Raw genomic sequence first — 17,251 nt, 5'->3', positions numbered from 1 at the left:
TTGCACTTGACGTGCTTTTGAACTGCTAGGTGGGCAGGAGTTAGGACCGAACAACAGGAGGTCACCCCCGTCGCGGGGATTCGAACTGCCGACCTTCTGATCGGCAAGCCCTAGGCTCTGTGGCTTAGACCACAGTGCCACCCGCATCCCGAAACATGCAATAGTTTTATGCTATTACCTTTGTTGTAAGAATATACAAACCCACATGCTCATATGAACCTACACAGGGACAGAGAGGGGAATCATAGAATCATAGAGTTGGAAGAGACCACAAGGGCCATCCAGTTCAACCCCCTGCCAAGCAGGAAACACCACCAAAGCATTCCTGACAGATGGCTGTCAAGCCTATGCTTAAAGACCTCCAAAGAAGGAGACTCCACCACACTCCTTGCAGGCAGCAAATTCCACTTTTGAACAACTCTTACTGTCAGGAAGTTCTTCCTAATGTTTAGGTGGAATATTCTTTCTTGTAGTTTGAATCCATTGCTCTGTGTCCGCTTCTCTGGAGCAGCAGAAAACAACCTTTCTCCCTCCTCTATATGACATATATGTATATTTCTCTGAAATAGATTGTATCCCTCTATTACTACATTCCAATCAAAACAAAATAAAAAATAAAAAAATCCTTCCAGTAGCACCTTAGAGACCAACTAAGTTTGTTCTTGGTATGAGCTTTCATGTGCATGCACACTTCCAATCATGAGACTCATCCCACCAGGTTTCAGTGATGCCTATTATGTCGTATTTAGTTTGCTGTACCAAGAGCTCAAGTTCATCTTATTTCCCATGTTCTGTGCATTAGTATACAGACATTGAAGACCATAGATCATTCTCCCTAGTCTCTTATTTAAGGATTTTTTCTTCCATATGTGTCATAACAGTGTCATAACAGAAGCCATATTGCCATAAGAGAAGCCATTACCAGAGAGGGGAGTTGGAAAACATCCCTTCTGAGGAAATTGAAAAAACACTTAACTCACCCCTCGCTGATTTTACACCTTCCCCATTACCCAAATAATGTGCCTAAGGTCCTGAGGATGTGTGTTGTAATTGTGTTGTTACTAAAGAATGCAGCTCTCCCCGCTTCCTGTATCCTCTCTTTGAATGGAAATGTATACATCTAATGTATCCTTTCTTGGAATGTATCCTTGCTACAAGAATGCAGCTCTTCCCCCTCCCTGCTCTTTGCATCTCTCCTCAACAGTTGTATTCTTTTGCTGTTAGTCTCAGAAGAATGTATTGCTATAAATGTATAAACTACTCATGCTTATAACAAAATGTACCGGTATTTTAATGTATCCTTTGCTTGTGTGTAGCTTTCATTTATGCATCTTTTTGAGAAGTATTTTTCCTTGTATTAGAAAATATAGTTTGTTTCCACGCTGTGAGACCTCCCCTCACGAAATATCAGAACTGTCAAATACTTTGTGGCGCCATAGCGCCACCTCCTGGATCTGCAAATAATATCGATAATACAGTACACAAAACTGCAATGTAAAACAAGCTTTATTGTGAAAGTGTATGCAAAAGCAACACCCCCTGCAGACTTGACAATCTCGAACACTTTTCAGCCTTGCAATCTGCATCCGCATTACCTTAAGATTCCGGAACCCTTTCCTGGAAATTAAAAATAAATACAGGAATGATTAACAGATCCGATGTAAAGGAAAAACCACTCAACGCCTTGTATTCTTAAGTGTACATCTCCATTAACACCACCCGAGGTCTTACAAATAACAACACCCTGCTGATACCCTACTTACTTATGTTAATCCTCCCTTCTCACCATTTCTGTAAATTTTCTGTATCATTGATCTGAATGTAAAGGAAAAAGTATAAAGGAAAAGGCAGCACCATTGATTGGGGTTCTCACTCCATCCCTTGCACGTGAGGGGAACCCTGCTATAGCAGCCTTCTGTTCTTCAATAAAGATCAGACTTTGCTTTCATAAGATCCTGGTGTTGGTCTCTGTCATTTTTCCCCGAAGAAGCAGAGCCTATATAACGGTGCTCTTCCCGAGGGTCCACTCCTCCCTACTAGGCTGAGACTCCTTTGCAGGGATTAAAAAAATACTCAGAAAGCATATACCTGTACTTAAAACTGGGATTCATTACCTTGCAGTTGTGTTCCTTACAACTTGTGTTTAAGGTTTAGTACTGTTAACCTGAAGTTATGTGAAATACAAAAGAGATTAAAAGTCTAGAATCAGAAATGGAGCAGGAAAAAGGTGTGGCCTTGACAGGGGCAGGGAGAAAGCTTAGGAAAGATTGGGGATGTTCCTATGCCATCAAATGGAAGGGCCTGTGTTTAGGAAGGGTTAGGAAAAAGTGGAGATGTCTGTAACAGTGGGTGGAAGCAAGCTACTGCCCGAGGGCTTCCCAGCAGGCTCTACTTCAGTGTTTTTCAACCTTTTTTGGGCAAAGGCACACTTGTTTCATGAAAAAAATCACGAGGCACACCACCATTAGATAACAATAATAGCAGTAGTAGTAGTAATAAAAATGATAATTCTTCTCATGTCTGAATTGAGCATGTGAAGATGGCGCACCTTGCCCCGCCCCCACCAGGCTAATAATAATAAATAACAACTATAGTACTAGTCAGGACTCTCCCCCCAGCCACAGGAACTCAGTTCTGGCACCTCTCAGGTGGGCGCCTTCGCCATTATAAGAGAACGAGGGAAGGCGTCCGTGATGAGTTCCAGGCTCCAGCACCTCTTTTTCTAGAAAAATAGCATTGGTAGTACAGTAGTAGTAGCAGTAGTAATAATAATGATGACAACAAATCGCTGAAGCGAGCGTGTCTGAAGCGAGCGTGTGAGGAGAGCGCGCCTTTTCTCCCGCTCCCCCGGCGGCGGGACCCTCGGCTCTGCCAGCCCTGCAGGCGGCGGTGGCGGCGCTTCGTCCCTGTCCTGCTCACCTGGCAGGCCGTCACCTCCCTGTCGTCGTGCAAGGCGACCGGCGGAGCCTGCCCGAGGCAGCAGAGATAGAAGGTGGTGTCGTAGCGGCGGCTGCCTCGCCCCGCACGGCCCACGGGGGTCAGCCAGTTGCTCCACTCGCGCAGTGCCCAGATGTTGGGCACCCGCAGCCGCCACTCAGCCAGTTCCGAGGACGGCGGGAGGCGCTCGGCTGGCAGCAGGCGGGCGGGCCCGCGGTGGTAGCGGCGGCGGCATCAGCCACCGGGCCGGGCAGTACCAAGAGGACTCCGGCTTCTTTGAAGGCCTCGCGGATGGCGCAGAGGCGGAAGGCCACGTCTCCCGGCAGTGGCGAGCCCAGCTCCGGGCGCTCGGCGGTGAAGAGCGCCGCCCTCGGGCACTCGCCCCGCCCCGCACCGAGCCCAGTCCGCAGCGCGGCCCGCCTGGCAGCAGCTGCAGCCAGTCGGACAAGAAGTCGGCCGCGTCCGCCACGCCGCCCGCGAAGACGTGAGCACTGGGCAGGAAGGCGCCCGCAGCCGCCGTGGGCCGAGGGGGAGACGCGCCCAGCCCACCTGCCGCTAGCAGCAGCGTCGCCACCTCCCGCCAGTGCCGCAACCGCCAGCCCATGTTTTCATCACGGCACACCAGGCAACATCTCGCGGCACACTAGTGTGCCGCGGAACAGTGGTTGAAAAACACTGCTCTACTTGATGATGTGAATCCTATACTGTACTCTCTTACCTGGGATTAGTTGTTTCGTTTGCCAGAGGCCGGTGTTTCTGTGTTATTAACACAGATCCTCCTATATGAGTAGAGATGTTTCCATAATATGATGTATTACTTCAGAAGCATTTTTATTTGGATGCAGCACACTTTAAAAACACACACAGGTGTCCTGACTAGAGGCAGTGTGACTCTAAAAGTTAAGGAACATAAGCAAAAGCTACCAGTACTTTGCACCCCAACACACACTAAAATTTTAAGCTGTTTGTAACAACTTAAATAAACTTCCTTGATTGGATTTATGCTAATGGATCTCCTGTAGGCATTTCTAATTCATTTACATTTAATTTTAAGGTTGCCTCTGTGTGTGTTTCAAATTCAAACTAATACCATTAACAGATAAAATGAAAGTGTATAACAGGTCAGAAGCCACAAGATGGCAATAGTTGAAGAGCAATTTGCTTCAAGAAGGAGTTGGATTGTGGATACTACAATGAGATTATTCCTACTATGTTATTTATATAGCACCCATCTGTAGCTAGAAAGGTACTTTCTGTAATTAAATGTAAGTTATTTTCTGAACTGGTGGGAAAAGGAGGAAATGGAGCTGAAGGGATCTATCAATGGTATGTGGCAGAGCAATGCATAGCACACACATCTCCTTGCAGAGAAGAATGGTGGACTGAGAAACCAAAATTTTAGGTGCCTTCATGTCTCTATTTTGAACACAAAGTTACTCCTGTGTCAGTTCCAAGAAGTACAAAACAGGAAATGTGTATCTAATGGATGTTTGTAGTTTAAAAAGTCTTTAATGGGCCAACAAATGGATGTTTAGATACTATCTCCAATCCAAGAGCCAGACTTAAAGTATGGAATGGAATGCACAACAGTTACTGAAATGCACTTTACCTTGGGGTGCCTTTGAAAAGTGTTTCAAAATTACAGCAAGATCAGAATGAAATGGACAAAGTGTTAATAAAATGTGTCTTATAGAATGAATAACACTCAGAAGCAACTGCTTTGAAGATTGTTGTTGTTTTACAATCAAGCAGTATATAAATTTTATGAAATAAATACAAATAATAATCTAGTTTTCCATTCTCCTTTCACACTTTTCCTCCACCCACCCTGGGTGCTGGTTTCTTTTATTCCTCCTCCTTGTCCCTTGACATTATCTCCTTCCTCCTATAACATCTTTCTTTTTCTTTCCCCCTTTTGAGTAGCTGCTATGACTTGAATAGCAGCTAGGACTTCCTACTCTGGGGGAGGGGGGTTCCCTCCTTAGTTAAGTGAGAATTATGTGGAAGTTTCTATTATATACTAGGCATGGGCAATGCAAAAAATATGCACACATGGATGCATTGAACTGCTGTGCATTCACACACTTAAGAGCAACCTCTCTCTGGAAGCAGCTGCCCTTCACCCCAACCAAATTTGCATCTGATAATGTCCATGCCAGAAGGGACATTAAAAATATGTATATTTTGTTTTATTTTTCTAAACAACAAAACAGATAATACACACATAAAGAAAAACACATATTAACAACAAAATAATATACAACTCATTGAGCTTTTGATGATAAAGTAAAAAAGAAATATCTAAAATCAGGGGTAAATTAACTGGGTACAATTATGAAATTGTAAAATTATAAATGGGATATAAGAAAACAACTTATACAATTAAGATATATAATGTGGTGGAGTTGTGCTGAAGTCCATATATTTTGGAAACTATTGATTACAGAAAGCAGTACACTTATAAGTATAAATGTGATTGTGGACCCTAAACTATGTATTTTGTCATACTCTTTTTAATAAATGTAATGCAGTTCTTCTATGGAAAGTTAATTATATATATTCTGGTAGCTGCACAATTAGTAATCACTCAGGGCTGGAAAGGCGCTTCATGTTATGTCCTTGATAACTGGTTTATGGAAGTTATGTTCATTGCTATCTCAAAGAATTGACATGTAATCTTTGTGTGCCATTGGGTGATACTGATCCTTCTGATCTCACCTCTGTTTGGAGGTTATATTTAATAACACAGTCACGTGGGTGGCAAATCCCTTCAAAATATTATTTTATTTGGCAGTGTCTGTAAACAGGAAAGACACTCCCCCCCTTATTTCCTTCACTGTATAATGTGTTTGTATTCTTATGCCCCATTTATAATTTTACAATTTCAGAATTTCTATACAGTTCTTCCCTTAGATGGTTTTCCTAAAATACTTACTATTGAAAGAGAGTGGGGAACAAGATGAAGTGAAGAAAACAGAGACAGAATGTGCACATATTCAGCCACGTGCCTTCAGCTCATAGAGACTTGCATCTCCGGAAGAACCCAGATTTTACAGAGTTCCAAAATGTGTGGGGAGCCTTGATGGATACAAAACACAGGTGATAAGGCAACAGAAATGGCAACAGGAGACCAAACATCCAAAAAGGGCATTAGTTTCAGCTGTGGGTAGGGACTAACGTAATATGATGTGTCACACAGCTGGTTCCTGGCCTAAGCGGCAGCAAAAAGCCTCCGAACCAGATAGCTCTGGGTGCTGAGCTAGAGGAAAATAAGTCAAAAGCAGAAAATAACAGCCAAGATGGGCCATGGATGAGTCATGGGTTTGAGGGGAAGGATGAGGAGTTTGTGAGGAATGTGGGAGTGGACAGGAAGCCAGATTTAATGGATTCAAGGACGGGTGCCCCAAGGTCTAAGTTACAATATTGGTGAATAATCTTGGTGGCAGAGGTCTGGACAGGGATGAGGGCTTTTTGTGAGAGGTAAGGATATCATACAGAGCTCTCAACATCTCTGTAGAACTGCAGTTCACAAAGTTCTGTGCAGGAATTGTGCATAAACCAGTTCTGGTTTGTGAAGATGTACCGCTAGAGTTGGCATTGCCTAATTAAAGCCCATTTACTGCCAGAAAGGCAAGATGGAGCAAAGGCACCTACCATCACTGATTACCTAAGGATAGTAATTTATGCAGAAGAGTGTTGCTGATTATCTTAATTGATACTGAGTTAATAGCTATATAAGAGAACTACACCTTGGGCAATTGCTAGCTGTAATGGTTTGAAGATGTGCTTACCATCAACACAAGTGCAGTGACTATGCGCTCAGGCAAACTTTCAGTTTTGTTAAGCTCTCACGTGTCTTACTGCCATGGCTTCTGTTACAATTATTTATACCACACCATTAATGTACATGGTGGTTTGCAAAGTAACATAAGTAAAGACACATGTCCTTGCTCCAAGGAACATGCAAACTACAAACGTTCGCTGTGTGTGAGAAAAGGATGAGGCACCATGGGCACGAAGGGTGCATAGGGAACAGGCTCAGTTTTCTAAACCTAGTTCAGGTATTTTCATTAAACACTAAGAACAGCTTTCAGGGAGGAACGTATCACTACTAAAGTGAATGCACCCTAGGACACAGAATCTCTGAGGGAAAGCTACACAGGATGCAACAAGATTGTTGAAGATCTCTCTCCTCCCTCTCTTCTCACCCCCCCCCCCCCGCTGTTGCCCCTTTTCATGTTCAGGACAAAACCAGGCTGTCAAGCTGAGCCAGTATACATACTGAAGCCAAAACAAACAACAGAGTGCAAGAGGTCCACCGGATCATGCCAGTGGCCCATCTAGTCCAGCATCCTAATCTCACGGTGGCCCACCAGATCTCTATGGGAAGTCTGCAAGTGGGACCTACCTGAGTGCAGCAGCACTCTCCTAATTTGTGATTTCAGCAGCTGGTATTCAGAGGCATGTGGCCCCTAACAGCAGAAGTAGAACTGAGCCATAACCTCCATGAGTTTGTGTCTATTCCTCTTTTAAATCTATCCCAGTTGGTAGCTGTTTCTACATCTTGTGGGAGCAAATGCCATAGTTTAACTGTGTGTTGTGCATATAAGTCCCTTGTTTTGTCTGTCCTGGATTTTCCAATGTTCAGTTACATTGTATCACCTCAGGTTCTAGTACTATGAGAAGGAGAAAAACCTCTCCGTCTGCTTTCTCCACAACATACAAGTCTTACATAGCTTTATCATGTCCTCCCCCCCCCCCACGATTGCCCCTTTCCAGAACCCTTTCCAGCTCTACGGTAGCCTTTTTGGTAGCAGCAATATCAAAGGAGACTGGTAAATACTTCCTGATATATTTATTCCTGTTTCTGTAAGCTGAAGCAGCTTTTGTATTTCCATCCAACATTTATCATTATTTGTAGTAGTAGGCTACTGCCCTTCATCCACAGATTTCAGGATGGTTCCCAACATAAAAATATAAAATAAAAGTACAAAATACATAATAAGAACAAGGGGGGGGGAACAAACAACCCCCCCTCTCACAATCACATTTAAATGGCCACATAATCTTTAATGAGCCAAAGGCCTGATTAAAGAGGAACTGTTTTTGCCTGCCGCCTAAAGGTATATAATGAAGGCGCCAGGTGATCCTCCCTGGGGATCATTCAATAAGCAGGGGGCCACTGCAGACAAAAGTGTGTTCTCGTGTTGTCACCCTGCAGACCTCTCGTGGAGAGGGCACATGAAGAAGGGCCTCAGATTATGATTGCAGGTTCTGGGTCGGTTCCTATGGGGAGAGGCGGTCCTTGAGCCATTTAGGGCTTTATAGATCATAACCAGCACTTTTATTTGGGCCCAGAAACTGATTGGCAGCAACTGCAGTCAGACCAGGATTGGTGTAGTATGCCCAAACCATCTTGCCCCTGTGAGCAAGCTGGCTGCTGAATTCTGCACCCGTTGAAGTTTCTGAAGGCAGCTCCATTGCAGTCTAGCTCCAACCTAGAGGTTACCAGAGCATAGATGACAAAAGTTTGGCTATCCCTGTCCAGATAGGGAACAGCTGGGCCACAAGCCAAAGCTGATGGAAGACACTCCACGCCACTGAGGCCACCTGAGCCTCAAGCAATAGCAATGGATCCAGAAGTGGTCCCAAGCTACATACCTGCTCCTTCATTGGGAGTGTAACCCCAATGAAGAGCAGTCAACCTTCCAGCCATCCAGTCTAGGGCACCACCTACTTGTTTTGTGTAGAAATTGTGCTTTTTTCACTATATTGAGTGTCTTGGAGACAGTTGTAATGAAGCAGTATAGCGATTTTTGATTTAAAAAAAACAAACACAAAATGGTCACTAGAATGCATTGGTTCTCTCCAATTGGCCACAGCAGTGTATTAATTCAAAACTGAGTGGTTGCCTTCACTGTGGTCTTGAGGGCTCATCTGCAAATGGGCAGACAGAAAAGTGTGTGACCATTTTTGTCTGTTAGGAAAAAGATGGTGGGTCAATACACACACTTTTAATTATTACATATTAAACGTATTAGTCACTTGTCACCCAAATGACGAAGGTGGGGGGATAGATAATACTTTAATATTCCATACCCTTAACAGTGATAGAAAACATTAGCAGCACACTAACAATAAATAACACCCCCATTCACTGACTAGCATACAGAAACTCAGCAGTGACACCCCTTCCCTAATCCCAAAATAATTCACTTCAACTCATAAATATATTTTAATCACCCCACCCAGAAGTGGCAAAGGTGCAAAATGATAGTGAGAAGACACTGTAGGAGAGGATGGCACCCTGGCTGGCCACAATCCATCAAGTACAAGTGTGTAAGCATTGCAGGAGGACAGGAACTAATTTGCCAAGTAACAGGCATGGAGCAATGCCAGGAACTTGTTACCTGCCATGGCCAAAGCAATTATCTCTCTTATCCCCATAGGCTTCTTTACTGAGTGCTATATTTTACTAAACAGCTCAAGTGTTCTTTATGGAGAAAAGCCCTGCTCCTTTGCCCTCCATTTTGCCTGAACGAGCCAGTCATGCCCTTCTGCCAAGGCCCCCCCCCCCAAAAAAATACACAAAGCACAGGTTACCTAAGTTTGGTCTGGCAGCCACATGAAGAGATGACCACTTCCCCAGATTCCCAGGAGGCACCTAACATCTCCCACAGCTTCCCTAAAGGTCTTTACAGACTACAGTACCTGGCAAATGTGACCTGTGCTCTGATTGGCTGGAAAAGTGTCAGCTGCACTCAATCCAAAGTAGGTAGAAAAGCCTTAAAAATGAGCTACAGACATGTTATTGGCATCTGTCTGTCTCGAGAGACAATGGAGTGTGCTTCCAGGGGTGAAGTCGAACCGCTGCACTAGCAGCACTGAAGTGACCTCCCTGGGGTAAAAGCATGGTCAGGGTGTCTGGAAACCCTGGGCTGCCCACAAGAACCATCGTCCCCCCCGGCCTTGCTGATGTGGTCCAAAAGGAAAGCAGAGCAATATGTCTGGCACAAGCTTGTCTGCAGGAGTTGCCAGGAGGCGGCAGACAAGGTGCCATCTTAGACTCTGCTCCAGATTTGTGTAGGGTTTACTCCTCAGCCTTTTCTCCTAAATATATCCTGCAAGGCAGCAGAGTTTTCCTGACCCATTTGCCCCTCACTTCAATCTATAACATGTGCAGAAACCGCCTTCTTGACTGTTGGGCCCATTCTTGGTCTCGCCCACTCCATCTGCCAGAGCCTATGTTCGCATGCAGGAGAAGCCCCTAACTCACTGGCAGTTGAGACTCATTGGCTATCCTCACCTGGTTTAGCTGCCAGTTGAAACCGTTCCTGGGGTGTGGCTGCTGTCACATGCTGACAGCTTCTAGGAGCCACAGGTAAGAGCTGAGTGCTGGGTGGGGTCCAAAGGTGGACAAACTACCCCAGAAACAGCATGTGTCCCCCACTAGAGGTACTACCCATCCTCTAATACCCCAAATGACCATGCAGACCCTTTAAAATGGTCAGTATTAAATATTCAGGAAAAGTCAGAAGCCCAATGTAACTTCGTTTATTCAACAGCTCACTCCCATATATAACAAGAACACACTCAGAAGCCCAACAAGAACTGCCAGTTAGCAGTTGACAGTTGACAGAGCTTGCCATTAGAACTTTCGTCCACCTACGCTCTGCTATTGGTTAGAATCATAACGTGTTAAACCCAATACATAACACTCCTCCCCCCAACTTCCTAACAAAAGGAACATAGTCATCAAAGTGTGCTGGCCTTTTCCGCTCCCGCTGGGACCGTCGTGGTTCCTGTGCCCGAATGGGTGACCCAGGAGGTTCCTCCGGTACCTGCGGTCTAAGTGGGGAGGCCAGCTCTGAAGGGGTCATGGCCAATGGCACCATTGAGGACTCCGGCCTGAAGTCACCTTGCTGGGGTAACTCGGTCACCGGCAACCCATCTGGTTCCCACCCTGGCCTGGGCACAGATTCTCCCAAAGTACCCATTTCTCTGTACTCTGATTCCGCTTGAAGTTCCCTGTTCGGAGGTGTCCTGGTTCTGATCTGGTCAAGGTGTCTCTTCCAAACCAGACCCCCCTCCAACCCTACCTCATAGGAGACCGGACCTGTACAGCGGGCAATGGTACCTGGGACCCAACCCTGTCCGGGCCCATAGTTCCGGACGTACACAGTGTCCCCCGGGAAGAACCCTCTAGGAGCCCCCCGCACCACAGTCGATGGCCGTTGCTCAAGAGCCCGGTCGGACTGCATACGATCAAGGAGGGTAGTGAGCCTCCTTCCCATAAGCAACTCCACTGGGCTCCGGCCGGTCACTGCGCTTGGAGTGGTGTCTTGGGCCAATAAGAACTCCGCTAACCGGAGAGTCCAGTCACCATGCACTATGCGCCTAAGTGCGTCTTTGGTGGCCTCATCAACGGGCAGCTGCTGATAAGCTTACGCTAAATCAAACTTCCCGAAAATCTTGTCCCCAGCCAGGGTCGCTAACACGTGGTTCACTACTGGAACCGGATATGCGTGGTCCTGTAAGGCCCGGTTCAGGGTGCATTTGTAATCACCACAAATACGGACTGAGCCGTCTGGCTTAACCGGTGTGACAATTGGGGTTTCCCAGGTTCCTGAATCTACTGGCTCTAAGACCCCTTGTGCGGCTAAGCGATCAAGCTCCTCATCGATCCTGGATTTCAGCGCAAATGGGACTCTACGGGCCTTGACCCGGATGGGTTGCACTGTGGGGTTCAGCCGTAGGGAAATCGGGGGTCCGTTGTACAGTCCCAGGGTTCCATCAAAGACTGATGGAAACTCCTGGCAGATTGATTCGAATTCTGCCCCTGGGGAAATCTGATTAAGCCCTGAAATGCTTAAGCCTAATGGCCCGAACCATGCTAGGCCTAGAAGGCTAGTGAATGGGCCTTTAGTTATGATGAGGTTCAAATTCTTGGTGTACTTCTTAAACTGGACCTTGAAGGTGCCCATACCCTTTAGCTGTATTCTTTTCCTCTGGAAGTCCCGCCGAACTATGGGGGCCCGGCGGAGAGGAGGACTGCCGTCAGGACAAAGCTCTTTCAGAGTCTTAGCAGATATTATGGAGTAGGATGAGCCGGTATCCAACTCCATAGTACACGGGGATCCCTCTATCTTGAGTCGCACCCTAAGCTTATTGGGCCCCGGGGACGGAAGTTGCAGTACCCTGGCTGAAGAGGTGGACTGTAACTCCTCCTCTATGTAGGCCTCATGGACACGTTGCTTGGGTCGTGCTCCGAAGGTCTTGGAGCGGCAGACTCAACCAATGTGCCCAGTTTTTCCACAGCGGCGACATGTGGCATTCCGAAACCTGCATGTCCGCCACTCGTGGTTTTCTCCACAGCTGGCGCAGGTCTCTTGAGGTGCGTCAGATGATCGCTGGTTCGACAATGTGCTTGTAGCTTGGGAGCTGTGGTGTCGGTCGGATCTGTCCGAAGCTCGGTGGACATCCCCATTGTGGGAATCTACTGAAGATGACCGGTCTCGCTGTATGCAGTGAGTTCTCACTTCGGCATGTAGGCTGTAGGCCGCCTCATGGGCGTTATCCTTCTCAAAGGCTGTGGCCATATTTATTGCTTCCATCATTGTGATGTCATCTTTTGCCAGCAGCTTGTGGCGGAGACGGCTGTCTCGCACGCCAGTGATGAATCTTTCGAGAAGTCGTTCCTCGATGTCAGTGAATTGGCAATACATCGCAATTGCCCGGAGCGCGGTGATGTATTCACTCGCTGACTCTTGCGCTTGTTGCACTCTGTGCGCCAAGTCGTAGTGGCAGTGGTTCTTAGTTGGCTGAGGCGCGAGGTGTCTTGTCATAGCCTGTGTCAGCTCATCAAAAGTGCAGGCCTCTATGTCCCTGGGTGCCATCAGACCCTCCAGTAGAGTGATGGTGGAACTTCCCAGCACAGTGAGAAGTACATCTACTTTATCAATTTCCCTAGTAAACCCTTGAAGCCGAACATAGCTCTTTATTCGGCGGAGCCATTGTGGCCATTGCTCGGGGTGGCTCAAGTCAAAGTCTGGTGGTGGCCTAGTCTGCCCAGCGGCCATTTTCGTACCTTGAGCTGTCGCTTGTGTTGTGCTAGTTGATTGCGAAGGCGCTGCTGGCCCTTCTTCACTAGCGGAGTTCTCCGCAGAGTCCAGCGTGACTGGATGTCGCACTCACTACGAGTGGCAGGGCGGTGCTGCAGTGCCAACTCAGGCCTCAAATCCAGGCCTCCAACTCAAGCTCACTGTGTGTGGCAGGCCCCAAAACCGGGAGGGCCAGCATCCCACCCTCGTCGCCAGTATTAAATATTCAGGAAAAGTCAGAAGCCCAATATAACTTCGTTTATTCAACAGCTCACTCCCATATATAACAAGAACACACTCAGAAGCCCAACAAGAACTGCCAGTTGGCAGTTGACAGTTGACAGAGCTTGCCATTAGAACTTTCGTCCACCTACGCTCTGCTATTAGTTAGAATCATAACGTGTTAAACCCAATACATAACAGTCAGTAATCCTTAAAATGGACCATCTATGCCACAAAGCTCACGAGACTGGAAAGCTGTTTGAAGCAGAAAAAATAAAGTTTGATAGATTTGAACCAACATGCTCCCTTCTATTTTCCATATCCTGCTTTGTCCATTTGCCCTCTTCTCTTAATAAAACTTCATATACTTTGTGCTGTTAGGGTCTAAATGTTAGGATTCTTGTCAAGTACTTGAATGAAAAAGCGGAGTTTCACAGTGGAAAGAGGAGGCTGTGCTGAACCTCAGGGTGGGGAAGGCAGCTGGATGCCAGCTCTGTTCCTGATAAATTGAGAGGGATTTAGTGAAGTGCAAAGCACACCGTCTTGGGAGTCTCCTTGGAAGCAATTTCTTTGGCTCCCAGAATTCACCCTACTTGGAGTTATAGAAGTTAAAAATGGGGTGGTGGTGGCAGAACGAGTATTGGATGGTTTGGGTCGCAACTGGTCTACCCTGCAAGACAGTTGTGCAAGGAAGGGCACCAACAGGTCTCTCTTTCTCCCACTGTTTAACACGGACAGCAGAGCCAGACCAGTCAGGTGATGCAGTCCTCCTGAAATTCCGCCAGAGGGCTGGAGCCTCTCTCTGATTGGCTACAGAGTCCGTTAGACACAGCAGCACATTGGGAGAGAGCAGTTTCTGAGGGCCAAGGTTCAAGCTGGATCCACTGCAACAGGATTTTGCAGTAGTCCTTTCTGTAGTCCTTTCTGGCAACAGCCATACAAGAAATGCATTTACAGTATGTATAACCAAAGTCTGAAGAAGTGTGCATGCACACGAAAGCTCATACCAAGAACAAACTTAGTTGGTCTCTAAGGTGCTACGGGAAGGAATTTTATTATTTTTTATTTTGTTTTGACTGTGGCAGACCAACACAGCTACGGTAACTACCTGTAACAAAGTCCAAGCAGTTTCAGGAGGGAGATTTGGAGTGCTTTGTACACTTAACCCTTCATCAGCTCCTTCTCTACTCAGTCCCGCCCACTGCTCTCATTGGGCTCCAACACTATGTGATTTATTTGCTGTTGGGTTACTGTATAAGCATTTTGGGCTTTGTTCCACATAGCCTTACACAGCCCAGGGCCCAAATATATGGACTCCTCCCCCACACCCTTACTTGCCACCCCATGCATTAAGGTTTGTGGGAGCAGAGCAGTTCATAGTTCCCTCCAACTCCAGTTTGTGGGGCAGTAGCACATCCTTTGATATGACACCCCAGATGTAGAATTTCCTCACCACAGAAATTTGGTGGTTCCCAGTTCTTTACTTTTAGGCGTTGACTCAAGACACATTTGTTTTATCGGGCTGGTTGAGAGCTGGATTGTCTGAAAGTTTGGTTCTCTGCTGTCTCTGTGTTTTGTGTAGTGTATTAGGTACTACCCGGGGAACTTCAGGGTTGAAAGGTGAAATAGAAATTCAAATATTATTATCGTTTCCCATATTCAATCTGAAATGATATAGCCTGGCAACAGACATTCTACAGGGAGTTATTGCTTATTTATTTTAATTCAAAAATAAACCCTGTCAAGCAGGAGCAAGATTCTATGCCTCAGCCACTAATGCAGTATCCCTTTCTCAAAGCCTGTTCCTTTGATCCCCTCACACATTCTAGCTTTGGTTTTGTGCGGTGTTGCCAGTATCCCAACCATAGTGACACCTGCTTAATACACCCACTATTTTTATTTCTTCTAGCTGTGGTGTAATTGAACAGTGGACAAAATGGATATCCACTTCCTTTTTTGTTAAAAATTATCTGTTTCCTATTCTCAGCTGCAGACAGATGTTTTCCCCCTACAGATAACTTCCGATAGCTGTTGTAATGTGTTTTTGAGAACGTTCTTCATACCTGGCAGGGGGGTTGGACAACAGAAACAATCTTTATTTTTTAGGATATAGTGTTAATCCCAGGAGACGGAGCATCATAACAGAGACAGTCATCATGGCGGAACACAAACAGATGCGGATTCCCAGACACCATTAACTCCTGAACAGCCAAGGAGGTTCTGCTACACTTTACTACAATGCCAAGCCATCAGTTTACCGTAACATGTGAAAAAGCATAGGCAAATGAAATACGAATCCCATGTATCTTTATAAAAAAAGTGTCCAAGTTATATAAGACGGGCATTATAACATTTGGTTTAATATATAGATCACATATATATACAGGGGTTTTCATCAGCTGTACGCCACAATCATCACAATTATGACAAATAAAGGCTTGACATCTCTCGCTTTGCATGTCATGAGTCTATCTCATATGTTAGTTTCACCTTTTAAGTTGAATTCCTGAAATAAATGAACTTTTCCACGATATTCTAATTTTTTGAGTATCACCTGTAGAGAGAACCAGTGTGGTGTAGTGGTTAAGAGCAGTAGACTCGTAATCTGGGGAACCAGGTTCGCGTCTCCACTCCTCCGCATGCAGCTGCTGGGTGACCTTGGGCTAGTCACACTACTTGGATGTCTCTCAGCCCCACTCACCTCACAGTGTGTTTGTTGTGGGGGGAGGAAGGGAAAGGAGAATGATAGCCGCTTTGAGACTCCTTCGGGTAGTGATAAAGTGGGATATCAAATCCAAATCCAAACTCTTCATTATTATCTTATACACACAAAGGAATCCATTGCCATCTCTATAAGCATATGACAAAATGTAGTACTTTTACACACAATCCTATCCATGTTTACTCACAAAAAGACCTGCTGATTTCAACAGGCCTTGCTTACAAGCAAGTAAAGACAGGATTGAGGCCCCATTCAGTGCGATAGAGGTAATGCAGAGGCTGACGTACTGAAATATAGTTGCTTTTCTACAATGACAATGAAGGCCATTGCAAAGTTTTGTCCAAGAACAGAAATTGCAGTGTGGTTACCAACAGTGATGTAAATATTCAGAAATATCTTGTCACCCTGCCCTTCTTCTTAGAATCTCACCTATTTATTATTCCCCGCTATCCAAAGGTAGTCCCAATTATTATATTTTTTTTATAAAGTATGGTGTATGCTGCTACTATACAGCACACAAAAATATTCTGAAACTTTTCGAACGTTTGTTAACGCTGCTCCTGTACAGTTGATGGTAGGTTGAGGAACAAGAGGACCAAAGCAACCAGAGTCTGTAGCAAGCAAGAGCTGTCTTCCTAATTGCTCTGCCCAACAAGTCTGACTCAGATTTTTTTAAAACAGAAGTCAGGGTATCACTTGATGCATTCTGAAGGACTCTTGGCACAAAAGGCTTTCTTGGCTTGCCTCCCTACAGTTTTCTCCTACCAGAGATGGGTAGTGGCACATAGTTTGAATCGCTGGCTGACACCCCTGGTCATCCACTTGCAGCCTCTAGTCCTTGTGCTTCTGGAGATACTCTTGCAATCTCCTCTGTTCCTACTGACTAGTTACAATGGGCTGGGCCACTACTTTCTCCACTGGTTACCACTGGAAGGAAAGAGAACTGTCATGGTTTGGTGGCTGCTAGAGTATTGCTCAAATGTGGTTCAGGCTTTTTTGGACAAATTATTTTGTACTGCAATCTTATCTGAACTATGTCTGAAAAGCACACACACCAGAGGCACATTGAATTAGAGTAATTTATTGTGTTTTTTTCTGAACTTGACAGATTCCCAGAGATGGATAACACAACACAATCTTATGCACCAATTCACAACTAGTCCCTTGTTGGTTTTATTAAGAACATAGTAATTTAAAAAATAGCTAAATATGTACATATTAATAAAACTTATATACATAAGATTGAGATACCGGTATTTTTTTTTTACCT

This window comes from Lacerta agilis, chromosome 10 (genome assembly GCF_009819535.1).
Source record: "Lacerta agilis isolate rLacAgi1 chromosome 10, rLacAgi1.pri, whole genome shotgun sequence".
NCBI lineage: Eukaryota > Metazoa > Chordata > Lepidosauria > Squamata > Lacertidae > Lacerta > Lacerta agilis.
This window is presented reverse-complemented; position numbering follows the sequence as displayed.